The sequence below is a fragment of the Mustela erminea genome, chromosome 3 (genome assembly GCF_009829155.1).
Source record: "Mustela erminea isolate mMusErm1 chromosome 3, mMusErm1.Pri, whole genome shotgun sequence".
NCBI classification, from domain to species: domain Eukaryota; kingdom Metazoa; phylum Chordata; class Mammalia; order Carnivora; family Mustelidae; genus Mustela; species Mustela erminea.
The window spans coordinates 85,667,076-85,678,092 of record NC_045616.1 but is presented as its reverse complement, the minus strand read 5'-3'; the positions used below and the strand labels follow the sequence as shown (position 1 = coordinate 85,678,092).

Genomic DNA, 11,017 nt, shown 5'->3' with positions numbered 1-11,017 from the left:
TGAGAAAATGAATCTTGTTATCCTCAGGAACCAGCGGTAGGAACCTCAGCAAGAAACAAGAAAATAAAGCGTGGAGTGCAGTCTCTTGACCAATCAGAGGATGGAAAAGTGCCCCCCCACCTCCCCACCCCGGGGCCAGGGTGGCATCTGAGACTCCCCACTTCCCCCAGCTCAGCGCTGGTGGAACGGGGTTGGGGGGGTGGCTCTCAGAAAGTTACCCAAATTGCCTCTGATGCTTCACCAATTAAAATGACTTTAGGACAAGTTGAAATCAACTTAGGGAGCAAAGCATTGTGATTTCTGAAACTCTCGGAAGGCAGCGGGGGAAGGCAAGTGTCTGAGCAGGTTGTCACTCACTCAGGAGTAATGATGGGAAAATCCATCACAGTAACGTGATTGAGCTTGGTGAATTAGTAAGGATGTTTACACTGTGCGCTGGAAGCCGAGTGGAGCTGGCTGGGCAGCTGGGGTTTTTGACATGTGTGGCAGCTTCACGCCTAATGAGGTTCTCGGACTCCCCACTCACCGTGGCTGGACTCTCTGTCACGACTTCAAGTCAGTCTGTCTTACTCTTGGGTCAGGGAGGACGGGTGGGTGCCGCTCTGGAGTTGGACGGGACCGCTTTAAGTCCTGGCTTTATTACCCGCGGCCCAGTGACCTCGGGCAGAGCGTTCCACTTCTCCAAGCCTCAGTTTTCCCAAGTGTAAAACGTGTGTGATGATAGCCTCTAACTCATAATGCTCCTGTAAGGGGGAATCGAGACAAGCTCTCTTTTAATTTCTTTTCACCTCCCCAGGCCCAGCCTGGTCACAGAGAGAAAGGAGAGTTGATTTTATGGCCTCTCACCTGGAGTACTCATTCCCCTGAGAACCAAGAGGCATTGAGAAAGACCGAGTCCTGTGGGAAAACGTGCTACTCGAGTCCTGATGCTGCGTCTTGACAACTGTGTGATCTCAAGCAAGTGGCTTAATCTCTCTGAGCCTTGGTTTCTTCTGTAAAGTGGCAATCATAATACAATCTCTGTTACTGAACAGAGATTCTAAAAGTTCCAAGCAGACATTTGTCGGTAGGCAAGGTAAGACAAGATGTTGGGACGGAGAACAAAAGCAGGTTGTCCTTCCTGCTCACCGCGGCTGCCTGATGGGGTAAGGAGAGTCAAAGGACAGCAGGGGAGAGGGTGAAACCCGGAATAGGACAGAAGGGTGGGAAGGGCCCCTGTAATTCATGGACCGGCCTTGCTAAGAATTCACCAGAGGAAAAGACACACTGCTGCCCTATGGAGGTCTCAAGTCCAAGTGCAAACAGACTTCCAGACAGGCAGCCACGAGCCCACTCCTTCCCCGGGTCCTGCACAGAGATACTCAGCCTGACTCTGCTGGAAGCAATGCCAAAGGATGGACAGGGCAACCCTGAAGGTGCTTCTGGGGGGCCAGAGGAGGGGACCATGGTGGCCCAGCACATCCTTGCCCAACCAGGTTCTCTTTCAACCCACATTCCCCTGGAACCTCTTGGAGCCTAGTCTGACCTTGAAGGGAAGTCACTGAGCCTGTTCCGGAGCAGGGGCCATGTCCTCACAGACATGCGCAGGTCAGCTTCAGGCCACAGCTCTATTATTTAAGGATTTCATAAAAGAGCAAACCTCCGGGCCTGGAAGAATGGCCGGGATCCTGACTCTTCCTGCACGGGAAATGCAGCAGCAAGTGCCAGAGCCCTGACTTGACCTGCCAAGGACTCAGAGCCCCCACAGACAAACTCCAAGCCTGACCGGGCTCAGATGACAAGGCACCTGGGCCAGGCGGGGCTCCTCCCTTCCACACTGAGCTGAGACCTACCACCACACCAACTGCTTGTGGACTCTGCAGTGATTTTATTGTAATTTCCTCTTGTCGCGGTTAATAGCATTAGTTTGTTAATTACTGTATATTTTGAAAGTAAGAGAAAAGGGAATTCCCACCGGAGATTTGTTCTGGGCTGAAACAATGTGATGTGAGGGGAGGGAGAGTCTGCACAGGGAGGGGCAGGGAATGAGCTTTGCCCTGCTGGTTTGTCCTCCTCCTGTCAGGGTGTGGGGCCAGAGATTGGGCTGCTTTGTGAGGCTGGCCCCCGGCAGCCCCGAGCCCCTCTCTTCCCGGCAGAACCCCTTCTCAGTCCCCAGACCTCTGCGGCAGCCCCCTACCACCAGCCCTGCATTAGTTACAGAGGGAAGCACCAGACAGCGGGCTGGGGGAACCAGCCCCAAGTGAAATGAAACGCTGAGTAAGGGCACCTGGGTGGCTCAGTTAGTTGAGCATCAATACTTGCTTTCAGCCCAGATCCTCATCTCAGGGCTGCGAAACTGAGCCCCGTGTTAGGCTCCCTGCTCCCCGCTCAATGGGGAGTCTGCTTGAGAATCTTTCCCTCTGCCCCTCCCCCAATTTCAAGTAGATGAATAAATCTTTAAAAAAAAAAAAAAAAGAAAGAAGGAAAGAAAAAACAAGATACCAAGGAAACTGGCCTGTGACCAGGGGCAATTGATTTGAGTAAGATGGAGTTTTTCATTAGGAAACAGAGGTGGATTTGGGGGAGAAGCTCTCGCATTGAAATTCTGCAGGAGACTACAGGTCAAGGGCGAGGTTGGGGGAGCAGAAGTTGTGGTTGTGTGGAGACCCTGCTCAGTGGTCAGGCAAGGCTTGATTTTTAGCCCTCCCTCTGCTGGCCACCTGGGCCTCATGAGCCAGGTCCGCCCAGAGGAAAGATGCCTTTTGGTAGTATGTCCAACCGGAGGGGTTCCCTCTGTGTTGCAGGACCCTGTTGGTTCAAGCTCCCCCCGACCATTCCTCCCACCCAGAGTCACAGAACAGAAGCAGGGATGGGGCCAGGGGGCCCAGGAGAAGTTGGGGGCAGAGCCTGGAGGAATGCTTAGGGAGAGAGCGGGGAAGGGAGGGAGGAAGACGTGAAGACAGAGAAGGATGGAGGATGAGAAAGAAGTTCATACAATCTAGAGGAGCTGATTAAAATCCTGGAAGAAAATGTGATGGAAAGACTTTCTATCTTCCTATTGAGACATTTAACCTAAAAGAAATGAGTTAAATAATTTATACAGAGAACGAGTGAAATTTGCTTTGATCAAATTAAAAAATATGACTCTGGAAATAAAGTGTCCGCCGCGTCCTTTCCAGGAGGCAGAAAGAGCTGCCGAGAAACAAAATGACAAAGACATAAAAATAACTAACCCTAACCCGGCGAATATTAGTACCATATTTTTTGGGAGATTACACAGCGTCACTGTGGGGCACGCAGAGAAATCCTCTCTAAGCACCAACAGGAGAGGTTTTGCTCATTGAGGAAGCCCCATAAAAACCAGAAAATGGATAAAATTTTCCTTTGCAAAAGCTATCTGACTTCACTCAGGGGTTGGCCCAGAAACCACAAGGGATCAAGTTAAATTTCCCATTTGTGTATTTCAAAAAAGTAAGAAAGCTGCTCACCTCCCTTCTCCAACTCATTGTATCTTAAAACCAACCCCTGTTCCTCTCATTTACCCTCTACACACACACACATACACATAACACATGCACGCATGCACACACACGCACATGCACCTGCACAATGGGGCACCTGGCTGACTCAGTTGGTAGAGCATGTGACTCCTGATCTCAGGGTTGTTGTGAGTTCGAGCCACAGGCTGAGTGCAGAGATTACTTAAAAGAAGAAAAGGAAGAAAGGGAGGAAGGAGCATTACAGTCAAGCTCCAAGACTGCTGAGCAAGAGCTTAGCACAAATACCATTGACTTAACTGCTCTGAACCTCAGCTTGCCACTCTTTAAAATGGGGCTAACTCCCCTTGCACAACAGTGTAGTAAGGATTAAGGAGATGATAGAGCTTGGCTCGCATGGGAGCTGTCAGTCAGTTTTAGGGCCAATCTCTTTCACCTTGACCTAAAGAAATGTCCAAAGTGTACAAGCAGAGCCTTCAGGAATCCTCTGCCTAATCTATGTCTCTACCTCGAAAGCCCACAGTGGGACACTCTTAGTCCAATCCTGGAGACAGGCTAGCTTCCGGAGTACCAGTTTCTCTGACTCTGGGGGCCCAGTGGACCAAGAAGACACTCTTAGTCCCAAAGAGCTGTGGAGAACTTCTGAGGCTAGCCCTCTAGGGCTAGTCTCTGGCTGAATCTAAATGCTTCAGAGACAGACAGTACCTGGCTGAAATTCTGGCTTCACCTCTTACTTCATTGTGAGATGGTGGCCAAGTTAACGTAATACCTCCAAGCCTGTCTCTTAATCTGCAAAATGGGACTAACATTAGAAGGGCCGTCATAGGATTGAATGAGATAAGGGATAGAAACGGCACACCTAGGGTGTAGTAAAAGTTTAGCAACTAATAACAGATAGCATTTTTTACAATAACCTTGGAGAGACCTTCAAGATCGAGTGAGTTTTCTTCCCACACCTTCAGTTATGGTTTGTGATCCCCAGCTGGGAGGCAGGTCTAACTGACCTCTGTTCTGGTTGCCCATAAAAAGGGCTGTGGTCAGCTTTGGGCCACCTTTAATAGTACTCTGACACACAGAGCCAGGGAACCAGGCTGAAGAGGGAACTCAACCCACTGATGCAATGGGGACTAGAGGAATGTTCAGTCGGTGAGACTGGGGGTGTCTGGGGACTGGGATGGTGGGCTTGAGATTCCTGAAGGCCCGTCACTTGCTGGAGAGGGACTGGAGTGAATATGGGCTCCTGCTGAAGGCTCTCTTGAGTAATAGGAGTTTTGCAGCAATAAAAGAGGCTGCCTCCAGAGAAAGTGAGTTCTCTGTCCCTGAGGGGAGTGTACACAGAGCCTGGAGGCAATACAGAGGGGGCACTGAGCATCCCTCTGGACTGCACTGGATGTCCCCTTGTGCAGTGGTCAGGGTGAGTCAGGAGGGCTCAGGGTCAGAACCTGCCCAGGCTGCAGGGAGTGGGGGAGGGGGAGGTGTTGGGGGTTTTCTGCCCCACCCTTCTTTTCTATACTCCTTCTTTTCCTTTTCTGAGTTCTATTCCCTTCTCCGCACCCCACCCCTCAGAGGACCCCTGAGAAAAGCAAAGACCATATGGGACTAGAGTCTGTGCTTATTGTGGATCTGTTCGGTTGAAAGGTGTGAAGGTAAAGGGGGGAGAGGCAGGTGATCAATGTGAGGAAGAGGGAGGGAGGAGGGAGGAAGGAGGAGAGGGAGTAGAAGAGGGCAAGAGGAGAAGAAAAAGGAAGAGGAGGCAGAGAAAACAGAGCAGTACAGAGAGAGAGGGAGATGTAAGAAAAACAGACAAAAATCAAAGAAAAATGCTGAAAGGGAGAGACAGGAATGAGAGGCGATTCGGAGAGTGGAGCCCACCCCACCCCCACCCCGCACCTGCCTCTGTGCTTCTCTCCCCTGGCTGTGACGCTGGCTGGTGGCTGGTGGGTAGGCCTGGGGCACGCGCGTGTGCGCACACAAGCCTGGCCACCGAGCCACCCTGTGTCAGTGCAAGTGTGTCAGCCCCGGGATGGGGATGAGCCAGCTTTTATCTCCTCCGGCTGCACAGGATTTACAAGCTTTTGAAATGCAGGATTAATAAGAAGAGGCCGGTGTTTTAATCTATAATGGAACAGAAAGTATCATTATTGTTAAATAATGCACAGCCTGTCGTTTATTAAGAATTAATGGCTTATCGAGTGCTCAGGTTGCTGCAGCCGCCTCTGCCCTCCCAGGCCTGGGCTCCTAGCCGCTGGCCTGGCCGTGCCTCCCACGTCCTACTGGCCGGAAGCAGGCTGGAGTGGCAGCAGCTGGTCAGCACGGGCCTGGACGGCTCTGTGCTCTCATCCTTTGGCCTGGCCTCTCTCAGTGGCCTTCCCTCCCTTGACCATACAGTTGGGGGACAGATGTGATGGGCAGAGTCCCTCTTCATCCTTCAGCCTGGATACATCAAACCCTTCTCAGGAGACAAAAAAAATAATAATAATGAAAAATCTCCTGACCACCGGTTGTCCCTCTTTGGTTTCTACCTCTCACACTGAGTCCTCTGACAGATGCACACACACACACACACACACACACACACACACACACACACAAACTAGGGAGGCAGGAGGTCCCTTCTTCCCTCTGAGGCCTGGAGGAAGGGATCTCACATTTCCTAGGAGAAACAGAAGCATCCCTAGAGGCACCCTGGCCTGGGGAGCAGGGAATCAGCATCTCCAGAGAACTTGCCCTGTGTCCATTATCTCACAGACATCTTCTAATCTGCATCACTACCCTAGGAAGTACTGTTTCCTCCATTTTATAGATGGGAAAACTGAGGCTTGAGGAAGTTAAGTCAACTACCCAAGGCCACACCACAGATGGCAGGGCCCAGCTCTTCTGTTCTACCCCAAAGCCGTTTTCACTCCAGACCCCAGGCACTCACGGTGGGCTCCCTGCCCTACTCACAATGGGTGACCTCAGGGATGACACTGGAGGAATTGTCACAGGGTCTCTGTGTGTCTGTCACAAGGAGGGACCCCCATGCAGCGGCAAACCCAGCATCTCCACCCACTGGGAAAACCGACTGAAGCAGCCATTGAGTCACAGGGTCAGGGATGGCAAACCAGGAGCCTGACACCCAGCTCAGTGTCACAGTCAGACTGCATCCTTGAGCCCCCCCCCCCCCCCCATAGAGAGCTCCCTGTCCTCTCCTGCTACCACTCTGTATGGTTTGGGTCTCTGGACAGAAATGCCCATTTCTGGAGACAAAGCTAAGCAAGTCTTCACCATATGTGAGGCAGGGATCAGAGCTGTGAGATCTTGGGCAAGTTACTCTACCTCTCTGAACCTCTGTAAAATGGTAATTGTGTCTGAGAAGCAGTGTTGATATTGGCAGCTGACAGTGGCACTGGTATCATGGTCATTGATTTCAGGACAGACACACTCCCAGCACCAGTTCCCACCCCAGCTACTCACTCCACAAACAAGTTGGGAGCATCAGAGACTATGTAACGAGCCTCTACTTACTGCACACGCTGGCCAGCCTTTGTGGAGGGCATAAATGGTGAATGAGCCAGAGACTGTGCCTGTACCCCCAGCCTACTGACCTCACCCTTCGCACCTGCCCATTTCCTCTCTCTCCATTCTTGGTCATTTCAGCCTCTGCTCCTGCCCCAGTCTCTCCCTGCCACCTGCTACCAGCAACCCCATCTGCACCCTCTACCAGCTCCCCTCTGTCCCCATCCCAGCCCTCATCTCTGTCCCCACGATCTGCTATACTCCACCTCCATTCCATCCACCTTCCTTCTCCCCCACCACTGCCCTCCCCCTCAGCTTGTTCTGTATTTCCTTCATCTTTTTCATCCTTCCCTAGCCTGACTTTCCTCCCACCACGTCCCTATCTCACCCAATCTCTTTCCTGATTCCCCAACCTTTCACTGCCATTTCTCTCCTTCACCCATCCCCATCTCTTCCCTTTTCCATCCCCACCCCCAGGATTCCTCCCATTCCAGATATGGGGTGCAGTGGTCCCAAAGGCCGCAGGGATACTGCCCCCAGAGGCCGCTGCCGGAAGGTGCACCCAGGGGGGCTTAAACCCCCTGCACCCCAGGGCCGGCGCAGCCCCAGAACCTGCTGTGGGTAGAGTCCCTCGATTGGCTGGCATTGGGAGGGTGCTGACTGGGCGACAGGCCAGCTCCTGGCTCCCCACCCCCACCCCCACCCCGCCCTCCCTCCCTCCTCTGGGCAGGCCACCACGCTGGGACCTCGGCCCACAGCCCGGCTCCTCACGCGGCTCCTGTTTTATTAACCTGCCTGTCGCTGCTCTCGCCACTGAATAGGGCCTGTGGGGGGGCCGGCAAGGGGGGGCCCTGGGCTTTGCTGGGGATCACCATGGAAACAGCAGCCTCGGCCAATCAGGGGGCCGGCAGCGCCGAGTGCGGCAGGCAGCTCGGTCTCCGAAGCCTCGTGCAGCCCGCAGGCTGACTCCTGCCTGACAGGCCCTCGCAGCCCCTGCCGCGGGAGAGGATAAAAGGGGGGCGCGACCCCTGTGGAAGGGGCACAGGCCTCGGAGTGGTGGGAGTGGGAGGCCAGAGGGTGCTGCGGGGCGGACTTGATAAAGGGGAACGATGAACGAGGGATAGGAGGCGGGGTTGGGGGGGCGGTGGGAAGGGGATTTGCAGGTTTGATGCCACGAGCATGGGAAAGAGGGTAGAGGTTCTCCCCAGCTGCAGTTCTTGGTATGAGCCAGGCTTCTCAGCCTCAGCCCGTGCGCCATATGGGACAAGGCAATTCTGTGCTGTGGGGACATCCCCAGCCTCTACCCACCAGGAACTAGTAGTATGGCCCTGTCACCCCGCGTGACCACCTGTCTCCTCCAGACAGTGCCAGATGTCCCATGGGGGCAAAATGGCCCCTGGTGGAGCTAAGCCTCCCAGGGCAATGGTCACAAGTTACGCTACTTACTCTCTCTGAGCCAGCTTCCCTATGGGGAAAAGGGAGGGAAAAGGATGCGGGAAATAGTGGGGTGAGAGAGAAAGGAAGAGCAGGAAAGGCAAGAGGCTGGACCCCAGGGCAGGATTCCTGGTAGGCAGGAGAGCTTCTGGAAGGAGGGATATAAGAGAGAGTTGCTCAAGACCCAGGGCTGCCAGTTGGTGCTGCAAGGATGAAATAAAATAAAGGAAGAGCTCTAAATGCCTTTCCTCACTGAAGATCCTTCTACCTGGTACAGCCTTCCTGGGCTCCCCCAGCTATAGCAATCCTAGCCTTGTTTCAGGCTCACCTTAGGCACCACATCCAAGAAGCCCTCCCTGATTCTCTCTCCAGACTGATCTGTCTTTCTTCCAAGACTCGTTGCCACTTGGCCTCTAGCTCCACGCTAGCATTTGCGTGGTTCATTTCTTATAACAGTAATTGCCTTTACTGAGGGTTTCCTCGGTCCAGATGCCGCACTAAAGGCTTTATGCCCATTTTCCCATTTAATTTCCCCACAACTCCGTGAGCTAGGTACCTTTATCATCTCCATTTTACAGATAAGGAAGCCGGGGCTCAAGTGAAGTAAGTTGCCTAAGGTCACCCAGTTACAAAGGGAAGGCTCAAACCCGGGTGTTCGTGACTCTAGGGCCTACGCGGCCTTACGCTGCCCTACACCTCCATGTGCCGCTGTGTGTGCCGCTGTGTGTGTCGCTGTGTGTGTCGCCATGTAAGCCTCCGTGTGAGCAGCTGTCTCCACCCTTCATCCCAACCTCCTTACCATGCCCAGCACGGTGCTGGTGAGTAGTAGGTGCTTGAGAGCTGTTTTAAATGCCTTTGAGAGCTCCGAATCCAACTTAAGAAGGCCGAGGTTGAATGCGCGGATATAGGACACGGGGTGCCTCCCAAAGACTCTCAGGTTTTGCTGGGGCCTGAATTAGCGGGGCCAACCCCATGAAAAGCAAATGCCACTGAGCCCTCCTCAACTCAGTCACACTGCCTCAAGGCCACTTTGGGTCTCTGAACTGACCTGTCCGTCGCTTCCTGTGGATGCTGGGCCATGGCCCCCCCTAGTGGCCAGAGGGTCACAGTGGTGGGTGGTGGGAGAGAGCGCGCAGTCCGAGAGCTTCCACACAGCCCGGGGGCTTCTCTCTAAGCCCTACCCTCGGCCTCCCAGGCCCCCTTTGGGGAACTGGAACCAGAGGCCTCAGGTAACCGTGTCATTGTGGAGCCTGGCCCCTCACCCAAGCCCAGACGACAAAGCACTCCCCCTCCCTCCCTTCCCTCCGGCCCTACGTGAAACGAGAGAGTAGCGTTGGCAGAGGACCCGCATCACAGCCTTCCCCCAGTGCAGATTCCACCCCCATCCCTGCCTTATAGTCAGCAAGAGAGGGCTTGAGGCTGAGGGGTGTCTGCCAGGAAACATCGCGAGAAGCCGCTTCCCTCTCAGGTTAGGGTTTTGATCTGGAATCCAGGAGCTGGAATCCCAGGGGGCTCACATCAGAACTGCTCCTCCGCCCCAGACATGCACACGCCATCCGCCTCCCCTAGGAACCTGCAACACCCGCACCTCAGCTTTGAAGGCAGGGCTCCTGACAGGCTTCTGTTCCCATGGCAACCCCGGGCCCAGGCTGCCCTGCCCAGCTTCCCTCCGCCTGCCTCCCCGCACCCTGAACCCACATCACCTTCATTCACAGAACAAGAACTGCTTAACCTGGCAAAGTGGACCGCTTCATCCCAGCTTTCTGTCCCCCATTCCTCCCTTTTTCTCCCCCTTTATGGTGAAGATTCATGAGCCAAGGAGAGAAATGCTGAGTGGCAGTGAAAATAGGGCTGGACTAGAGTGGGTAGAGAGCTAAGATAGGGATGGGAGGGAGCCTCGGCTCACTGTCCCCCTATCTTTCAGTCCCCAAGGCTTGGGCCTCTGCTCCTCCCATTCCCAGTTCTGTCTCGGTTCATGGACCTGTGTCCCTGCCAGCTCTAGTTCTGCGACCATCCAGGCCCCAGACAGGTGCCCTGATGAGCTCAAGACCCTAGAGCACAACAGTGCCAGGTCTCTGCCTCCAGGCTCAGGTTTTTCTCTCCAGGACCAGCCAAACTGGAGCTCAGCCCTGGAGCTCAGCCCAGGAGCATTAAGGCTGCTGCTGACCCTGGGCCCCTCCTGTATAAGGCACTGCCTTGCAATGCAAGAGGGGTAGGGGGATTTTAATTTACAGTGTGATTATGAGAAGAGCTAGAGGGGTCGCCCACACCCCAGCCCCGGTTAAACAATGCAGCTGCCTTGGCTGGGAGAAAGAAACCTGGTTTTCTGGCTTTGGCAGGTGCTGTTGGAAAGTAAGGAGGAGCCTGCTTCTAGCAGGCATCAGTCCCATCCCTGCAGGAGGTCCTGAGCATGGTCAGCATCTCAGCCTCAGAATCAACCGGCCTGGGTTTGAATCATAATGTCCTAATTTACTCACTGCGTGATACTTCCTTCTCTGAGCCTTGATTTCCTTATCTGGAAAGCAGAGATAATAATTATATTCAGGTATATGCTGGACATCTCTGAGCCCCTACATCCCTTCCAGACACAGTGCTAAAGATGTGATGTT

At 53.7% G+C, this 11,017-nt stretch overlaps 1 long non-coding RNA gene across 1 annotated transcript; it reads right to left on the bottom strand.

Moving 5' to 3' along the window:
- Positions 1–235: 235 nt before the first annotated feature.
- Positions 236–7,865, bottom strand: LOC116586422. The gene is made up of 3 exons (XR_004284032.1): positions 7,766–7,865; positions 847–992; positions 236–743 (listed from the first exon to the last, which is right to left on the bottom strand). It is a non-coding gene; the product is annotated as an uncharacterized LOC116586422 (long non-coding RNA).
- Between the last annotated feature and the right edge of the window lie 3,152 nt (positions 7,866–11,017).